Here is a 19,764-nt window from a genome sequence, read left to right as displayed (position 1 = left end):
CTACATTCTGAACTGTCGTTAAGACAGCCAACCCGAAGAACTTCTGGATGGGAAGGCAAAGCAGCTCTGGGTGAAAAAGGGCCGTTTAAACGTTGTAAGACTCGTGACTACGATTTCGAAAAGAATGAAAACCCTGCATGCTTAAATGTCGAGGTTACAAGACAGTTTTTTCGCCAGAGAACGCCATATTTTGGTTGATTTAAGTGAAAAGACGAGGTAGGCAGACACACGACTCTTTTCAAGGTTCTCCGTGTGATCAAATCTCTACATAAATTGATCAGCACACTCACTTATAATCTTCCGCTTTTTACGCGGAACGCGGGCTTATACTGGATCAGGTGGCTCACGACCGAAACACTCCTAATCTTCCGGTATGTTACTGTTGATGCTGTTTTTTTTTTTTTTTTTTTTTTTCCATCTCAAGAAATCTTGGGAGATACGTGACGAGCCGGAACCAAGTACTTTCTTGAGGGGGGAGAGAACATTCTGGGTCCTGGAAACGAAGTTGTCCGAATCCCTCTTTTTTTTTTTTTCCTCAACGCATTTTAATTTCACCTGTGATTTACATCTGTACAGTCGCACGGCAACGTGAATATCTATTGGCTAATTATGATCTCGATAAATTCAGCGTCCCCCTTCCTGTTTATAACCATCCGGGGTCAATTCACTAAAAATGTTTGGTGGTAGTTCTTTGTTAACCACCAGTGATAAATGGTGTCAGTGGCAGATAAGTAATAACAATGTCATAATGTATTAAAATTTATGAAATCTACCATATCGACATTTACTTGCTGTTTCTTTATTATTTTTTTCCACTGCTTTCCATCAAGTATACCTCAATTGAAAGGCACACCACTTGCTATATCCTTTCCTTCAACCTGCTAACTCAGTATTTTTTTAATCCACTACGTAATTAAATCAGTAAATGTCTAGGGTGAAACAACTCTGATGGAGCACCTACAGAGAATCACTCAATGTATTTCCGTATGAAAGAGGCCGTGACTTAAATTGTAGCTGTTGATTTCTATAATTTACAAAACAAAAAAACAATAAACACAACCACTCACAAAATTTCCAAGGACTTTAAGTTCTTGAATATTCTCGGATGAAGGCTGCTGAGTTTGTTTTTGTAGATGTACCTGTAATTTGATGACAAAATGCAAGTAGCGCTCTTTAATATCTGTCAGTAAGCTGAGTAAAAGAAAGCTAGTTTCTTACTCAGTTGGTGTCATGAACCATGTGCAATCTGAGTTTAAGACTTAAAGTATAAGTAGCATGACAAATGCAGCCTATAAGCAGCACATTCGGAACTTAGAAAAGAATTCCTAGTACCGCTAAGGACTTCCCACAGATAACCTTGACGTGTCAATAATTTCAATTCACCTTTTTTCAAAGATTTACTTTCGTTAAAACCCACTTTTTTTAATTCGACTAGGTTTTCCGATCACTGGGCATTATTCATATCTTTTCTGCATTTTCAAATACATCAGAGTTGACCTCTTAATCAGATTCCCGGCTTAAGATAGTGCAAATTTATTGTTCAAATTGGAGAAGATGAGTTATCATCCCTACCATTAAGAGAGCGCACATGACTCCAGGAAAGTAAGTGTAACGGTAATTACATGATACTATAAATCATGACTTTGCTAGGTTTTCAATATATTACGCCTGTTTGTATTCTCCGATATAACGTGTGCAATATTTAAGCAATGCGTCTGCGAATTCTAGCGAAAAATTGATCATTGCAGATAGAGAAAGTTTTCGATAATTCAGTGTTTATTGCCTTTATTAAGTAACAGTCTGTAAGGTGTGGTACCTAATGTAGGCCGTTTCTTCTCCAAACTCTCTCTTTACTTTATTTATTAAGTAACAATTTTTAAGGAGCGCTACCTACTGTAGGCTCTTTCTTCTCCAAACTCTCTCTTTACTTTATTTATTAAGTAACAGTCTTTAAGGAGCGGCACCTACTGTAAGCCCTTTCTTCTTCAAACTCTCTCTTAATCTTTTTTATTAAGTTACAGTCTCTAAAGGCTTTTTTTTCTCTGTAGACTTCTTTTTTAAGTGTATATAGTCGTAAAGTGTATATAGTGTATATAAGTGTATATAGTGTAAGTGTATGTAGTGTAAGTGTATATAGTGTATAAGTAAAGTGTATATACTGTATGTAAGTGTATATAGTCGTAAAGAAATTCACGTAGTGAGAATCGCCGAAGCTGTCTTCAAACGAATTTACACAAGAGGCATCTTTTTGCCTCCATACTCTGTATGTATTGTGTGCTTCGCCGAATATTCAGTTCATTATGAATAATTGTTATGTTGAACGCGCGCGCTAATTATGTTTAAGGCTGCGCGTGCGCTTCTTTCAAATATATATATCGCACCACTTATCACGATGTTTGCTGCGTACAAAGTTTCAATAAAGACGCGTAATCTATGTGGTAAGTAAATTGTAAGGCTCAACTAGTTTCACTCTTACACTGGTTTCTGCGGTAAAATGATGAGACCATTTAAGCCACGGAAAACCATCTTTGTAATCCATTAGAATCAGATCATTGTTGGGTGTAATTATTACACTCTGAGTTCCAGGTTGGGCAAGAAACAATGAAATGTACTTTTCAATAGCAACATGGCCTACAACCACTTCTCCAAATTCATTAAATTCTAGACTAATTAGTTTCAGTAATTCTTGGCGGGTGTCATTCAGATTACCAAAAATCTCATCTTTACTTAAAATTGGATTGATGCCAATAACCACTTCCAATTTTTCCCCACTTGTTTCTTAGTGCATCTTGTGTTTCCTTTTGTCCAATCGCAAGGGACCCGACAATTCCACAAGAATATTCCAAAAATGCCAAGTGTTGTGTTTTTAAAAACACAAGGCATAACAACATGAAAAAAGAACCATAGACCACTTTCATAAATGGCTGCCGGATTCATATTCTTTTGTTTAAATTTAAATTTGCCCTTCTGACTTCGTTCTCCAGTACAAAATTCAAAAGAATACATTATCTCAAGCGAGGCCAGAAGGGCTTATTTAAATTTAAACAAAAGAATATTAATCCGGCAGCCATTTATGAAAGTGGTCTATTGTCAATTTCAAGGAGTCAGTTGCAAGAATTAGGTTTGTTCTTTTGAAGTATTTCAGTAAACACGTGCCTCTGGTTATAGAAACCAGTGCTTGGTGAGGGCTCTGGATATAACAGTGCTTAAAGTTCTGGGTAGTGCAGGAAAAGTTCATCTCTGAGCTTGCATAATTTGCTGTGAAAGTCATGATTTCCATCAGTTCCTTGCAGTAAAAAGTCTACAGGTGACACAATTTTTGCAATCTTTGGCAAAACTAAATCCACAAGTTCCTCATCGTTCAGACAGTTCAGCAGTTCACTGACCCTTTGCTTCCTGGATTAAGGATACTCTCGTCGTCTAGAAATTTTTCTGCGCATTGTCTTAATGAAACCCGTTTCCGAGAGGTTGACAAGCCATCCAGTTTGTGCCCCGGATAAAGACGAAGATGTTTGTTTAAATTCTTTTTGTTTTTCTAAATTTTTGCACAGTTTTGAAATGGACAATGAAGTCGAATTACTGACTCGGCATGAAGCACATTTTCCTTTGCTCGATAAGACATCCAAACAAAAAATAAAAATCTCAATAAAAACAATTAGCCGGTTAAAGAAACAATACATATTTAAAAGTACTTTAAATGCTGAATATCGCCGCGTCGAAAAGCCCGCGAGAATGGAACTGACTTCGAGAGAGCAACGAAGGCTCGATCAAAACTTCTTTAAAATTAGCACATATCAAAAAATAAAATCAACACAAACACACCATTCCCAGAGACAAGGCAGCTTTAATACGAATAACATTTACTGTTGATAAAGCGAATGCCCGATCCAGTACATATGTAAGTAGAAGTAAGAAATAAAAAAGCAAACTTCATACAATGCATGAGTATATCGAGCTTACGTTTGGATTGTCTGCAATGTTCATCACGAAATGCTGTCAAAGCATTTAATCACGCAGACAAGGAGTTTCTCACGGCAGTAGCTGCATTGTTAAGACTGCCGATGACAAGTCTTCTCACTTGTCAAAGTGCGAAAGTAGTTAGCTACATCGACCTCGCATCACGCCGACCGGCCCCCATGAAAACAGATTGAATTGGTGCGCGCGTTGGTTGATGGGATACGGCATTAAAATTTCTTTCCCCGGGCCCCCGCAATGACGTCACAGATCACCTGGTAGAGAAGTGCTCATTAAGGATCTTCACTTTCTTGTAATCAGATGTTTCGATTTCCCCGTCTCATGACCTAATTCCAAGTATAGGCTACGCGGCACAGAACTGTAAGCAGCTTTTTAGACCAACTTCCAGTATGACTTGCAATCTTTTACTTCGTCAAAAAGATCGATGTAGAACTTGCATTTGGCAACTCTAACATCGCGCGTAACCCTATTTCTTAATGAGCGATACTTAGCCCACAGTTCTTGATTTTTGGATTGTTTTGCTTTAAGAAGAGTGTTAAAAATCTACATTGCGGCGTTGAATCCAGAGTTTCCCGAGTATGACTTGAAATCTATCAAAGAATAGAGAATCTGAGGGTGGTCTATAAACAGTTCCTACAATGAAAACGGACGAGTTTACCAGAATTTTAAGCCATATAGCCTCAGTGTCCTTCGATTCCAAGGAGCTTAGCCTTGTTGAGCATATATGATTGGCGATGTAGAATAAACATCCACCGCCGATGGTGTTACCGTCTCTGTCCCTTCGGATAATCTTGTAGTTATCAATCTCGAGTTGTCGATTGGAAATTTTCCGATCCAAGTGAGTTTCAGTAATCGCAAGAATGTCAAAACGGCAGCCGTGTGCAGCAATATTTTTATCTCGTCCACCTTATTCTTAAGGCTGCGGATATAGATGTGTGCTACACTCATGTTTAATCCCTGGTGAACAGACCTTGCGAGGTCCTGCAGATAATAGCCCGTTTGGTCAATCACGCCTTGCCATCCGGAGTTGGTTTCAACATCGCCCGAAAGAAGGAAAAGCTGCTTAGTCGCCATCGTATTAGCGTAATATGAAATTCGGCTATTAGAGAATTTACGCTTGCACTTGCTATTGTTTAAGATGGCAAAATGATGGAACAATGAATTAGCAGGTTTAAACAATGTAGGTTTAAACAATGCAGGGCACATTACCATGTCATCTACCAAGATGCAAATTTTAATCTCAACGTTTCTCAAGCACCAGTGACGAGAGCAGAGTTCTTCTAAATTATTAAAACCGCTTTCCTTTCCAGAGTCCGGCTTGCACAAAATGATTGTAGGGTCAGTCACCGATAAGTTAAGTGTGTTGCCAGACGAGCATTCATCACATCGTCTACCAAAATGCAGGTTTCAATCACAACGTATCTCATACGCCAGCAGTGAAAAGAGCTAAGTTCTTAAAAATTATTAAAACTATTTTCCCTTCCAGAACTCAGCTTGCCCTAAATTATTGTGGGTTTAGTTACCAATAAGTTAGGTGTGTTGCAAGACGAGTATTTATCCACAGTCAGCCAGCCATAGCAAAAACACGGAGGCCAATATTGCGTGGCAGACCGCCATGATTACACCTGCCTGTATGCAGGTTCAGTAAGCAGTGACAACAGCACTGAGTGCAGTAAGCAGTAAGCAGTGCAGTAAGGAGCACCAAAAAAACCTGGCTCTCTTTCTGTGGTCTAGTGTACCGATTGCAAGCTGAGTTTGAAAACTCAACGCTCTAGTAGCATGAAAAATGCAGTTTACAAGCACCACATTTCAACTTAGAAGTAAAGTAAAGTCATCACCCTTTTTTATCTGTTACGAGAACCACCATGCCATTGGGGATTTTTTAGAGTTGTTGTATTCTAGAATGTATTTGTTTCCTTTTTATCACCCATTAGAATAAGATGCATTGCGCAGTGAATACTCTGTATATTTGCACCCTGTATACAACGTCAAGCCTCCGCCACCTTTCTGCTAATCCTGCGAATCTAATGTGGCCAAAGTAAAAGGATTTTAGACGAAGGACCTCCTCTAATGGTATACAGCCTTCATATTTTCCTGATTTTTCTTTATTATTTCATTGAATGCCTATTCTATTTCAATAAACTATTCAGTAATATATGAATATCCTAACCAAGTACTAAGTATCCTTCATTCAGAGTTTTCTTTAGAGAGGAGATAAGATACGACCACCTTTTCGAGTTAGATGGAGGCTTTTTATCTTTTTATGAGCACACGCTTGTCTCATCGAATTATTTTGAAGCCATGATGATCTTAATCGCTTTATTAGTTTCTCGGCCTCGGATATTGCACTTCTAGTGTTTACACTAGTTAGCTGAACTCACTCAGGTGTTGCTGGCTGAATTTAATATCTCAATTCAGCATTTCCCTCATTAAGTTTTAAAAGACAAAACACTTGTCCAAACTGTGTACAATTTCCAGTACTCGGAGAGTAAAGAAGAGTTGTGTTCGAGAAACTACAATGATCTCTGTTAGGGTTCGAACCCCAACCTCTCGATCGCATGTCCAACGCGCCAGACACCGGCTATAGTAATGATAAGGCCACAATATATCGTGTAAATATTTGTTGATTTTCCCCTTTTATATTGCATAATTATAAAAATGCCTACCAACTGTTTACAATTATTATCAATAAAGAGCTGTCAGGCAATTACTCAAAAACTCAGCGCGAGCAAACCTTCACATTCAATGAAAGGGGGGGCAGCGCCATCCCCTCTCGCTTACATGTACGATTAGTGCTCATTAGATATCATGATACATGGCAGTTTTTATTCTTTCCGTTAGTCGAACGTGATACGTTATGCTGTATAATCTTCTCAGTGTATTGGCCCTTTAGTTGCAACCCACGATTAGTTACGGCTCTTGAACGTCTCTGCCAACCTCTGTACCAGCTGAGTGAACCGTAAAATGTTCCAAGTGCAAACAAGATAAAGCCATAAGGTTTACCATGCATAACTTCATTAGACGGTTTCCCAATTAATCAAGTTTCATGTTATTGTTGTTAAAAATAATAATGAAAAAGATGCAGAAAGAGAACAAAAAGTCTTAAACAAACACTTTACCCAACCAATCAGGGTTTTGAAAAAAGGAACTTTCCTAATTGTGGAAACAGCCCGCAATTTTGTCCCAGAAAGGTGAAATATATATCGCACTACGTATCGCGATGTTTGTCGCGTTCAACGTTTCATTAAAGACTCGTAATCTTTTTTTTCCAGGCGTTCAGTTCAGTTTCAACCAAGTTAACCAGTTATTGTAACTACTAATCATGTATTTGCCACAATGTTACGGAGGCATTCAAGAAGTAACTTTTAAGTTAATTTCCAGAGTTTAATTACAGTTTGTTTTGAACTCTTTTAGGGCTTGGTATTTTAGATGGAAAAAAAACTGTTAAAAAAAAAGACACATGCAAAAATACATTAAAAATCAAGAAATTATGCCAAAATTGTTTACACTACTTAGTTTTTTAATCACTGTGGGTCATTTGTATCGTTATGATGCTTAGATTACAGTGGTAACTTCTAAAGCTGTATTTAATGAAGAGTGATTATTTCCCAGCTGTAGGTGCGAGTTACATGTGCGTAACATTTGGTTTTCAACAAGATAGAAATATTTAGCAAAGCAGGAAATAAATTTCTATAGAAAATGAAAGGGATCTCGCGCCTTCATTGTGCCTTCACGTTTCCCGGAACCATGGTTGAAGGAGTCAGATTTGAAAATTTAGTTATTAGCCCTTACAAGGCACGAAACGTGCTAGACAAGAGGGCAACCCAAAAATTTTGCATTGCAAGTTTTTTCGAAACCAGGCCCCGTAATCTTTACATTACGAGCGGCACAGGAGCACGAGGAATGATTGATAGATTGATAGATAGACAGTAATCACTCTTTTATTCCCCACTTTGCTCCTGTGCTGCCCTCATATATTAAGAAGACAATGTGGAATAAGCCACTGAGACCTCTAATGAAAATTGTCAATATTCAAACGTGTGTGCACACTGTTAATTGCGAGAGGTAACATTCCCAAGGTGCTGTGAAATAACTTTTTACTCGGCTGTTGCCAGTAAAAGCCTCATCCATCAGTGTAGTATGCAACAGAAATTCTCAGCAAACACAAGCAAATAAGTCCTGGCTAAATAGTTGGGGAGGGGGAGGGAGTAGGGATGGCGTTGTGTGTTCTTATCGCAACAGTTATACATGGTCTTCATTGTAGTAACCTAGATCTAAATCGAGACATTTGCGATCTCCATGTTACTACTTTGATAAAATTAAGTTGGGCTTAAAAATCTCAGTATTGAACATTTTACATAGCTTAGCCAACGTACACTCGCCAATTTAATTATGTAAGTTCTTCACCATTTTCTTTCCAATGATCGTTTCTTATTCGCGTTTCCATACTCCGGATCCATTGTGAAGTCACTGCACCCGAATACGAGGAGAGAAAACAAATGTTAAAAACGAAGTATGGTGGTACGCGCCGGCGTCTGTGAGCATACTTGGATCAACTAGAACAGGCGCCGTTAACAAGAAGCAACGATGTCCACGCGCTAGAAAAGTTCGCTGACCCTGTTGGAATCGCAGTGATAAAGTTACAGGCTGAAAAAAAGACGGCGAGTTAGGAGATGGAACTCTTCACAGCTTGCGGGTTAAAAAGCTGCCCGATCATCAACTAAGGAACTTCAGTCGCTTGTTAAATAAACGCGCCAGACAAAGATCAGTCATATCTTTCATAGAATGGTTGAAAGACGAACACAAATTCAGAATATAAGAAGCGGAACTGGTAAACGGGATTGAGTCAAACTGTCGAGCACGTTGGACTACCGAGAGTATCTAGATACCACGAACAGAACACGATGCGAAATTTGCATGCTGTTGCAATGGGGAAAGTGGAGCTTAGTACGAAGCGTCCATGTTCTATCTGTTACAGATTCGATCACGGGGTATGGGATTGCAAGGAGTTTTACAACAGAGGAGTGGATGACCACTGGAAGATCGAGAAAGAAAGAAAGCTGTGTTTTCGTTGCGTAGCCTTTGATCATAAGGGGAAAGACTGCCCAAAGGCCTGCAAGGGTGGAATACATGGTTGCTCTAAAAATCACCACAACCTTCTTCACGGAGGTGAAGTTTTTGTCAGAGACCGGACCGATGACAAAGTTGCCTTATGTTGACGATTGCAAACGCCCAGATTTTCCCTGGGAGGGAGCGCCCGCTGTGATCCTGACCAGCTGTAATGTAAAAACACTGACTGAATCTTATTCTTCACGAACTGTCCCTGTGTGGATGAAGGTCAATGGTAGAAAAAAATACAAGTAAACGCCATTATAGACGACACATCGAGCGAAAGTTTCCTAAACGAAGAGGTTGCTGGGATACTGGGACAAGCCATAAAGTATTGGTAAAAGCTGCTTCGAAAGCCACTTACGCCGTTGAAGGGAAACGAGATGTAAACGATGAGAAGCTGATCACTGTCTTCTCTGGTCTGGAGTCCTTTTTAGCTTCCCGTCCGTCTACTTATCCACGAGACGATGTTCCATTGACATCTAATTTCTTGCACGAACAAATGGGGGAGGAGTTGCTGAGTCCGTTGAAACTACTAATTTGCATCAGCATTATTTCGCGAGTGTGGAGGAGATGGCTCATGGAGTTCGTTCGAGCCCTTACTTAAAAGCCGACCAAACTGGACCTCAGAATGCCGAGACCTACAAGTTGAGGATGCAGTTCTTTTGACTCAGCCCAATACTCCAAGAGGACGTTTGCCATAAGGAAGGATTGTTGAAATGCATCCCGGACGAGATGGCCACACCCGTGTAGCTAAAGTTGCGTGTGGTGCCTAGACTTTTTTGAGACTAATAACAAACTGGTTCTGCTTGGAAATAATTGTCAATTACTTCTTAAGAAACCCACCATGACTACCTCCCAGTGTGGGGGGTGGGAAATGTTACAGAAACAGTCACTGAGCTTGTGTGCGTCCTTTGAAAATTCGTAATTTCTAAAAAATTTCGTCGCCAAGTCATGCGGACGATTTTCGCGTGTGTAAGTTGTAAGGAGCTAAGAGTTGTGAATTTTTCTTGAATCGCAATTTTTTATCATGTTATAGTTTTATTTTTCACTCAATTAAACATGCCGTTCTTAAGATATTTCCGTTTCCGCTCCCAAACAGATCTATTGCTCCAGGGTTGCACAAATTTTGAAATGCTGAAACTTTAGATATTGAGCTTATGCGCGCGCTTTGTAATTTCGTAAATTTCGTAAGCAAGTCAAGCGGCCGATTTTCTCGTGTGCAAGTTCACTTTAGGATCAGAAATAACAACCGACACGCCACTTTCCTTTGTCGAATATGAGCAGCAGGATCACTCAAACTATTAATAACAGGATACCGCAAAGGTAAACTTCCTCAGCCTGATAAAGTATTCTTTGGTCCATCGTTTCCGAAAGTGTCCTATGAGTTTGCTGAGGTGCCGCGCCTTTCGTTGTAGTTTGGAGGCGCAATCTTCATGGTCGCTAAGCTCTGTCCTATCAGGAAGAGTGTTCAGGCGACTCCCAATCACCAAGTGCGATGGCGTTAATGACTCTTCCGTGACTTCGGGGTAGATGTACGTAAGGGGTCGTGAGTTGAGCACTCCCTCTACTTCAATTAAGACTGTAAGAATGTTCTTTGTAAGACAGCTGCGCGTTTCCAAGCACCGTGCAAAAGCTTCTCTTGACTAGCTAGATCATACACTCATAACATCCTCCCCACCGTGGCGCTTTCACTAGTATGAAGTTCCAAGTGATGTTTTTGGTGGTGGTAAAATCTTGGGCTTTCATGTCTCTGAATAGCTGGGTAAGGTCTTTGTTGGCTCCCTTGAACGTTTTGGCGTTGACAGATGTTATGCAGGCTGGTATTCCTCGTCTTCCAGCAAATCGTTAAGGGCCTCCAATGAACGCTTCTGAGGATAAGTCTGGGAGAGGTTCCAGGTGCATCACTCTGGACGTAGCACATGTAAACAGGCAGATGTAAGTTCTGGCTGTGCCTCTGGTAGTCTTCGTAAATAACAGGTCGGCGAAATCAACGCCCACGCACGTGAACGCAGGGATATCGGTGACCCTTGTTTCGGATAGATCAGTTCCTTTGGGGGCCCTGTAAGGAAAACCTGGTTTCTTGCAGATAACACACTGATGATGCGCTTTCTTCACAAGTTTTCTGCCCTTGGGAACCCAGATTTCACTTCTCAGTTGTACGAGAGTTACAGTTCTTACTCCTCCCTGATTCAGCTTTCTATGACAGGGTTACACGATCAGTCTTCTCACGTGATGTCGTCTTGTTAACAGAATAGGGTAACGCGCTGCGATGTCCAGTGGAGCGTTCCCCAGACTGCCTTTGCAGCTCAGAATGTTACCATCTTGGCTGACCAAACCGAGTAGTTGCTTTAGATTCTCAAAATTCTTTTCATGCTTCATAGGCTCATGTATTTCGCGAATCCATAAGCTCTTTACTTCACTGATCTCTTCTACCGTCAGGGTTGGTTTTTTGTTATGCGGTTCTCTTCTCCGGTTTTTCGCTGACTTTAAACTTCTGATAAACTTTAGGATGAGAGCGGTGACTCTGAATAGTTTCGTCGCATTGCTGAACTGTTTGAAGTCAATTGCTTCACTCAACTTTATGGTCTTGATACGCATAGGCTCTTTGGTCAGAATAACTGTAATTGTAGCTGCATGTGCCACATTCTCTGAGTTACACGTTCTCTTTCTTTAAGTTCTCTGAAATATTCTTCCGTAAGCTCTTCGCCACTGACTGCAGTTCCATTCGCTATCTTTAATTTCACGGCCCACGAAAGGGCGGACATCATCGGAAATTTTGGACATAACTACGGGCTGAACCACTTCCACTTTCTTCTTTATCTTTTCGAGACAACACACTCTCTATTTCGATAGATAGATAGTTTATCTATATAACTTTATAACCCAAAAGCTGAATTACGTCATATTTACATGGTAAAAAAATATGTACAAATCCCTACATAATTAAGGGGATTAAAACTATATCTACAAACTATTAAAGTATAGAATCAGAAATCTTGCATCTTAAATTATGAAACTTTTACGAAATCTCAATCTTTAAAACCGGGTTCAACATGCGTGACTTCTTGAGGTTATAACACTTGGTACTTTGTGGGGGGAGTAAATTCTTAAGCTTACTGTCTTTGTTTTCCAAAATGTTCTTAAGAAGTTTGTTCGTCAGGGCTTGTCTTCTGCCTGACAGAGTTACAAGTCCTGCCTTAACCAGCGCTTCGTCATAAGGAAAACATGGAAAAATAATACGCATCATCCTCCTTTGCACTGCCTCTAACTCACGAGAAAGATACACGGGTAGACTATCATGACAGACTGGGCAGGCATATTCAGTAATAGGGCAAATGCAGCTACGACAGAACTGCACTAATTCCTCAGAACCTAGACCTCAGCGCTTTAACTGAGAGAGACAGAACAAGCGTTTCCTAGCCTTCTTAACAGCTTCGGCAATATGATGGTACCATTTTAAGTCGCTCGAAACATTTACACCAAGGATCTTAGCATACGAAACAATATCAATTTGCTTGTCATTAATAAGAATAGGACAGAGATCGAGAGTCTCCTTTGTACTTTGGGGGACCTCCACCGGTACATCACGCCACTCTGAAAAACAATTTTGACCAAGTTCCACTCGCTGCTTTCGGCAACGCAGGAGGTCAGTTGAGTTCAGGTACTCTTACAATCTTGATGTTGTACTGTAAGCTGTGCTCCTTGATGGTATCAATCGCCTTCCCTACCTCATCAACTTTTGCACTCACTCGGGCAAGACGAGCACTTAACCGCCTGAGCTCTGCTTCTGCTCTAGTTTGGACTGGCTGAAAATCTGTTTGCTCAGTTGTGGGAGATCGTTGGTCTCTCTCAGCCTGTGCTCCTGCTGATGTTGACTCGTCGCCATCTTTGCTAGCTAACTGCGATTTGAGATTCCTGATCTCTTCAACGAGATCTTCAATTTGAGCTTTAGGCTCCGGATTATTCTTCTTTAACGATGAATTAGAGTCAGTCGGCATGTTGATGATTGAAAATTTGACAATTATTGAAGAAAATAGTGTACAATACACGAAGAAAATGTTGAAAAAGTTGAAGCTAGGACGGAGCTGCAAACCATGCGTCCATCTTGGTCGCTCACCGCTGACCATATTGTCAAACGTGTTTTTTGTTTTGCTAGATCTTAATTGAACATTTATGAAATTTTTTAGGAAGAAAATCATTTTGCAAAGAGCCAATATCTCGAAGGAACGTACTTTTTCCATTAGATCTGAGCTAGCCTTTCCTACTGTAACAGTGTTTTAGACTAGTGCACTAGGTATTAAGTCGTAATCAACTTGAGAGTTAGAAGAATCTTGAATTTTCTTCTCACACTTTTTTTAGAACGTTTTCCAAAGTTAATGTACCTCAAACAAAGAACAACACAAAAGAGCATATAATTGTAAACAAATTCACGTGGTGAAAATCGCCGAAGCTGCTTTAAACGAATCTACCCAAGATGCATCCTTCATCATCTTTAATAGTAACATCCTCGTGAGGTTTTTCAGGAACTATTTACAAACTTTTTGCAATTTATAAAAACATAAATAACGATAAAACTCATGGTCAGAATTTATGATAGTATTCCACGAAGTTCTAGAGCTTATAAAGGAAATGTCTGCCCCAATAGTGTGTCTTGCAGAGCGCGCTTGAAAGATGCCAATGAGGCATTTTGCCTAAGTTCTTTATGCAAGTTATTCCAGATGTTGGCCCCTCTATAGGAAAAAGTGCGCTGGCCAGTAGCCGTTCTGTATAGCGGAATCTGCAAAGAGTTCCGCGTACGAGTGTTACGAGTATGTATATTTGATCGCTTGGTAAACTTACTCGTTAAGTATGGAGGCGCAAGACCGTTTTGACATTTAAAGGTCCGAACGGAGTCTCTATAAAATAATTGTTCTTTAACAGGAAGCCAATTTAGCTCACGAAGCAAAGGTGTTACATGGTCGAACTTCCTAGAGTTTGTTACGATCTTACTGGCAAAATTTTGAATAGATTGTAATCTGTTTATATTCTGGAGTGTGGTATTTGACCATACATATGAGCAATAAAGCATCGTACTAAAAACTAGCGACGTTATTAACAACTCTAATGTTGTTTTGTCGAAGCTCCTTTTGACTCTATTAATTTGACAAAGCTTTCCGAAACAAGATGACATACACGTGAAATGTGGTGATCGTAGGTCAGATGGGGGTTCAAGGAAGATTCCCAAGTCCTTAGCAGAGTCTACTGGCTTCAGTGTTTTACCCAAGAATACCACACTAGGATCTTCCGGTAACCTGCTTAAAATCTGTCTAGTGCTAAGGAAAAGGCCTTTGGTTTTAGCGGGGTTGATAAGTAGATAGTTCTCACAACACCATTGGGCTACACTGTGAGGGTCTTGTTCGAGCTTCTCAATGGCAGCATCAAGCTCAACGAGCAGAAATGACATGAATATTTTTGAGTCATCCACGATTCCAAATTGCAGAAAGTCGGTGCCGTGGGTAAATCATTGAGATAAATGCAGAACAAAAATGGTGATAGGATTGCGCCTTGAGGGACTCCGTGAGTTATAGGTAGAGTCTCGGAGTAGGCGGAGCCAATTCTCACGTATTGCCTGCGAACAGTTAAATAGCTCTTCAACCATTTGACAGTAGAGTGCGGTGAGGCTCCTATGGTGAAAATTTTGTGGAGCAGTCTTGCATGGTCTATACTGTCAAAGGCTTTGGATAGATCTAATAGTACTAGTGCTGTTATCAGCTTTTTATCCATTGCTTCGGGTATGTTATCCGTAAGCAGGATGTTTAAGGTCTCTGTAGAATGAGCATTTTTATTGCCGCTTTGGTGTGTGGTGAGGTGATAGTTCTTTGTGAGATAGGCGCTGAACTGATTCAAGACAATCCTTTCAAAGACACGTACAATCCTTTCAACACGTACAATCTTGGTTATCTTTCTAAGGGAAAACGCATTTCAAACCGACGGAATTGGCCTGAGGTAAATGGTCGTACATATATTGCATTGTGAGCTGTCGTTCAGACGACTAACCCAGAGAATTTCAGTAAGGCAAAGCACCCCTCTATGAAAAAGGCCTCTTACGTTTTGTAAGACTCGTGACCATGATTTCGAAAAGAAGGAAAATTCTGCAGGCCCAAATATCGAGGCTACAAGACGGTTTTGTTGCCGGAGAACGGTATATTTCGGTCAACTTCAGTGAAAAGGCTAGGTAGAGAGATACACGATTCTTTTGAGGGTTTTTCATGCGATCGAATCTCTACATAAATTGATCAGCACACTCACTTAGAATCCTCAGCTGTTTACGCGGAATGCGGGCTCAAATTGGATTGGGCGACTCAGGATCGATCCAAACGCTCGTAATCTTCCGATTAGTTTGTTGTTGTTTTTTTGGTTTTTTCATCTTCAAAAATTTCGTGAGACACGCGAGGATGAAATAAAGAAGATGCTGAGTCCTGGAAGCGAAGTTCGTTTTGTGTCTTTTTTTTCTAGACACATTTTGACTGGCGTCATATGTGATCTATCCGGCTGTACAGTCGCACGACAATGTGGAAATCTACTTGTTAATTATAATTTCGATAAGTTCAGTGACCCTGTTCCTTTTTATAGCCAATCACGTTGATTTTTCATCAAGAGAACCAGAGAGTGCTCTTTGTAATCTCTGCATCAAATATGTTTGGTGGTAGTTCTTTTTTAACCACCTGTGATAAATAATTTCAGTTGCAGATCAGTAATAACAAAGTCATAGAATATTGAAGTTTATTGAAATTTATCAAATCGACCATATCGACATTTACTCGAGATTTGTTTATTAACTTTTTCCGCTGCTTTCCATCAAGTATATTTGCTTTGACGGCAACATTTCACCTAAGTTGAAAAGCACACTACTTGCTATATCGTTTCCTTCAACCTGCTCACTCAGTATTTTCTAATCCACTACGTAGTTACATCAGTAAATGTCTCTGGTGAAACAACTCTGTTGGAGCACCTACAGAGAATCAGTCAATGTATTTCCGTATGAAAGAGGCCGTGACTTAAATTTTAGCTGTTGATTTCTATAATTTATAATTTAGATAGTCTGGTCATCTCTAATTTAAGCATTCAGTGCTTCATTTATTTATCACACAGTCACCTGTGCCGCTATCTCGCATAGAGCACAGGTGTGGTGCCAACTTCCAAGGTTAAGAAAGGAAATGAGAGTGTAACAGCGTAGCCTTCTGGTTTTAGTAATTTCTGAAACAGTTATTTTCGTTAAAAGCCATTCAGTTCGTTATGTGACCAGATTGTCCAGACCCGTCCAAGCGTCATTCCCATCTTTTCGAAATTTTCTATTACATCGTTGATCGTATCTTAAGCAGATTTTTTGCCTCAGATTGAACAAAATTAGCGTTGAAATAAAAGAATAGCAATTTTCAACCAAACCGAAAGAGCTCATTGCTCCAGCTAAGATAATGTAACAATAGTTACATGATATTCGGGGGTTAAAAATCTTATGCAAGGTTTTCAACACATAACGGCCTGTTTGCATTATCCGTCATAGCATTTAAAAGGTATTTAGGCAGTACGTCTGAGAAATTAAACTCGGGGTTGATGATTGAAGTTCTGGAAAGTTTCTGGTGACTCAGAATTTCTTTTCTTCTCATCACATGAGCCCGTAATGGATCCTCTTCAAAACATGCCTGAGCTGCACGATGGTTGATTTGGCAATGTACTGCTATGACAATCACGGGTTCCACGTTGAGATAGCAATTGTGCGAGTCTAATCACTACTTTACCTTTTGTTATCAATAAACTCGCATATAACTGGAAAAGGGGTTCAATCTCGTTCATCAATCAATCAATCAATCAATCAATCAATCAGATGATATATACTTACAGTCTAGTTAAGCTGGTCAGGTTGTTAAATATTCCCTTTGGCAACACTTGGAGTTGGTTTTCCGAGACAGCTCTAAATTTGAGTTTAAAGCAAACATTGAGATATTCGGGCTGGACCAATTCATATTCTCTTCCTCCCTGACTGGACCACTTTATTCTTACTTGTGATCGACTCTAAAACCCATACGTCTATCCATTCATTACCCGCGGCCGGGTGCAGAGGTACGATCGATTTCCTTGCTAGAACTCACTATTCCAATACTCCTTTCTAGGATTTTTCTTCTTTTTATTAACAGGCTTGAATGCAAAATTATCATCTGTCAGTTTTTAAACGAAATATGGAGACCTATTGGCTTTAAAGTCTGATCTGATCTGCCAACTCGATCATTATGGGGATCAAATGTGTTTATCACGCCAACCCTCCCTCCCCCCTTAGTAAAAGGAAGGAGATACGTTTTCTCCGTTTTCTTGCAGTAGTCCGGATCTTTTATGATGCCAGTAAACTGACAGAATGTATGGTCTACAGCTAAATCAAATTCTCAACCACCTACTTTGTGAAAAGATCAAAATCTTCAGTAAGTTTTTTCCCATTTCTCAAAACAAGACATGGCGAGACCTTTGCGTTGCCCCAGTCATTGGTTTTTTTTTCTTAGATGCTGATAAGTCTATTGTCACTAGCTACTTTTCCAGTGAATTTAGAAAAGGACATGCTACAAAAGAAGGTGAAAAACGCTATCATTTGAAATTGATCCCAGAAATCCTTCCTTAACAAAAATTAATTTCAGTCCTTTTTCCCATGGTTGGACAAGTGAAAAGTGGCTGAAGAACAAGTAACAATAGATATGCGTTATTGATAGACTGTGAGGTCAAGATAGATGGATATTGGCCGACTTCTTTATTTATTTATTTATTTATTTTTTTTTTTTTTTGCGTTTTTATGGATCGAGACGAAGTAGAGGCCCATAAAAATGCAATATCCAGCCACGTTGACCGTACAAGCTTGGTGAATAAAAGATTTGTTACATAAGTTCAGCCAAATCCCAGCTAAATAATAATCAAAAATACTTTTTTATATAACAAACTTGAGTGAATATTTTACATGAATTAAATTCTGCAATCAAGGGAGGATTTAGATTTGGTCTTGCTCTTGATTTAACGTATCTTGTTTACAACTACATTATCAAAGACGTCAGAGAGTGCTACTCACAAGGTTTCCAGCCGAGTCAGGTCATCAAAAATGTTCGGTGGTAGCTCTTTTAACTGATTGCCATGTAATCCTCTGTGATAAATGATGTCGAGGACAGGTTAGTAATAACAGTGACAATGCTGCTCAACCAGTAGTTCCCAATCAACTAAGTGATCATATAAGTACAGACCTACAATGAAAGAGGACTCCAAAGTAACCCGCACAAACAAGATTGCAAATCAGTCACCTTATTTTCTATTAGGGAGCAGTGTCAAAAAACCCGGCTTTCTTTATGCAGTCAGTTCAATCAGAGCTCAAAACTCAACGACGGAGTAGCATTTTAAATGTTATAATCTTCGTAGCCAGTATTTTCTATTGATGACTTACTCGCCATATAAATATAGAATGATGCAAACATTTTTTTCTTCTATGATATGAGCAACTGTAAATGAATTTGATGAATTTGATCCCATGGTCGGTTTATAGCGAAAACGAAGACCTCCGAAAGCTAAGAGCTATGACCTAAGACCCAAAAGCGATGACCCAAAAACGAAGATAATTCTATGGTGATTATTCTAACATTGTTACTTCTATAAAAAAAAAATAAAAAATGAAAAAAATTGCTTTTTTTCCAAAAACTCGTACAATTAATAATGGCCTAGTTGGTAAGACCACAAGCTATTACTTATATAACAGGGGTTTTACATAAATTCTTGCAACAGTATTGAAATTGAATCGAATCGAAGTATGGTACATATCAGAGCAAATCATTTTAATCATGTTTAGAGGAGTTTGCTAATCCAATAGGGTGCGTTATTTTAATCATTAGTCATAACCACATTGTATAACTGCAATTTTTAAAAAACTGGATCATTGGATAATGCAGTTCAAGACTTTTTATTGACTTAGCCATTATGGTATATGAGCCAATATGCCATAATCTACAAATATGGTAAGCGAACGCGTCAGATTTAAAATCAAAAGGGAGCTAAAAAATCCGGTTTCTCCTTACAAAATAATAATTTCTTCGGGGCGTTTTTAATAAAAAACGATTATTCCACTCGCGCTTGTTGGAGATGAGATGATTATAGCCAACTCGGCGCTACGCGCCTCGTTGGCTATCTATCATCTCATCTCCAACGCGCGCTCGTGGAATAATTGTTAACTATATGATACAGGATTCAATCAAAGGACATCGATGTCTGATACTATATATGTGCAAATGTATTATTAGCCCGGGTTAGAGCTTCATTAAAATTTTCACATAGGAAAGTTAAGTAGCCTTGCAATTATAGCATATTATGAGCAAGATACTAGGTACGTTAACTCTAAGATTAAATTATCTCCAAGGTCGAAGGAACTACTTATTATTAATGCAATTCGATGTTTCTCCACCTTGTAACGACTACAATTGAAGAAACTGTTTCTATGAACCAGGCAGCTGCTACAACATGGCAACAAAGCCTTGGGCATGGGCGAAGATCAAATGCCCGTGGGTTGCCCGGTAGGGGGATGTCAAAGCTGCAAGTTGATCGGTGCATAATCACAGTATGACATACTTTTGCAGGGTTACATCAAAATCCCGAAAAGCCCCTTCTCATAAGCACTGAATT

At 39.5% G+C, this 19,764-nt stretch overlaps 1 long non-coding RNA gene across 2 annotated transcripts; it reads right to left on the bottom strand.

The window, feature by feature from the left end:
• Positions 1 to 388: 388 nt before the first annotated feature.
• LOC148741316 (uncharacterized) lies at positions 389 to 18,243 on the bottom strand. 2 transcript variants are annotated; one of them, XR_015992591.1, is made up of 3 exons: positions 18,173 to 18,243; positions 16,967 to 17,038; positions 389 to 1,139 (listed from the first exon to the last, which is right to left on the bottom strand). It is a non-coding gene; the product is annotated as an uncharacterized LOC148741316 (long non-coding RNA). The 2 variants fall into 2 exon arrangements; XR_015992590.1 differs by lacking the exon at positions 389 to 1,139 and adding an exon at positions 15,836 to 16,078.
• Positions 18,244 to 19,764: the final 1,521 nt, after the last annotated feature.

Source organism: Stylophora pistillata, chromosome 1, assembly GCF_964205215.1.
Source record: "Stylophora pistillata chromosome 1, jaStyPist1.2, whole genome shotgun sequence".
In the NCBI taxonomy this organism is placed as follows: Eukaryota; Metazoa; Cnidaria; class Anthozoa; order Scleractinia; family Pocilloporidae; genus Stylophora; species Stylophora pistillata.
This window is presented reverse-complemented; position numbering and strand designations above follow the sequence as displayed.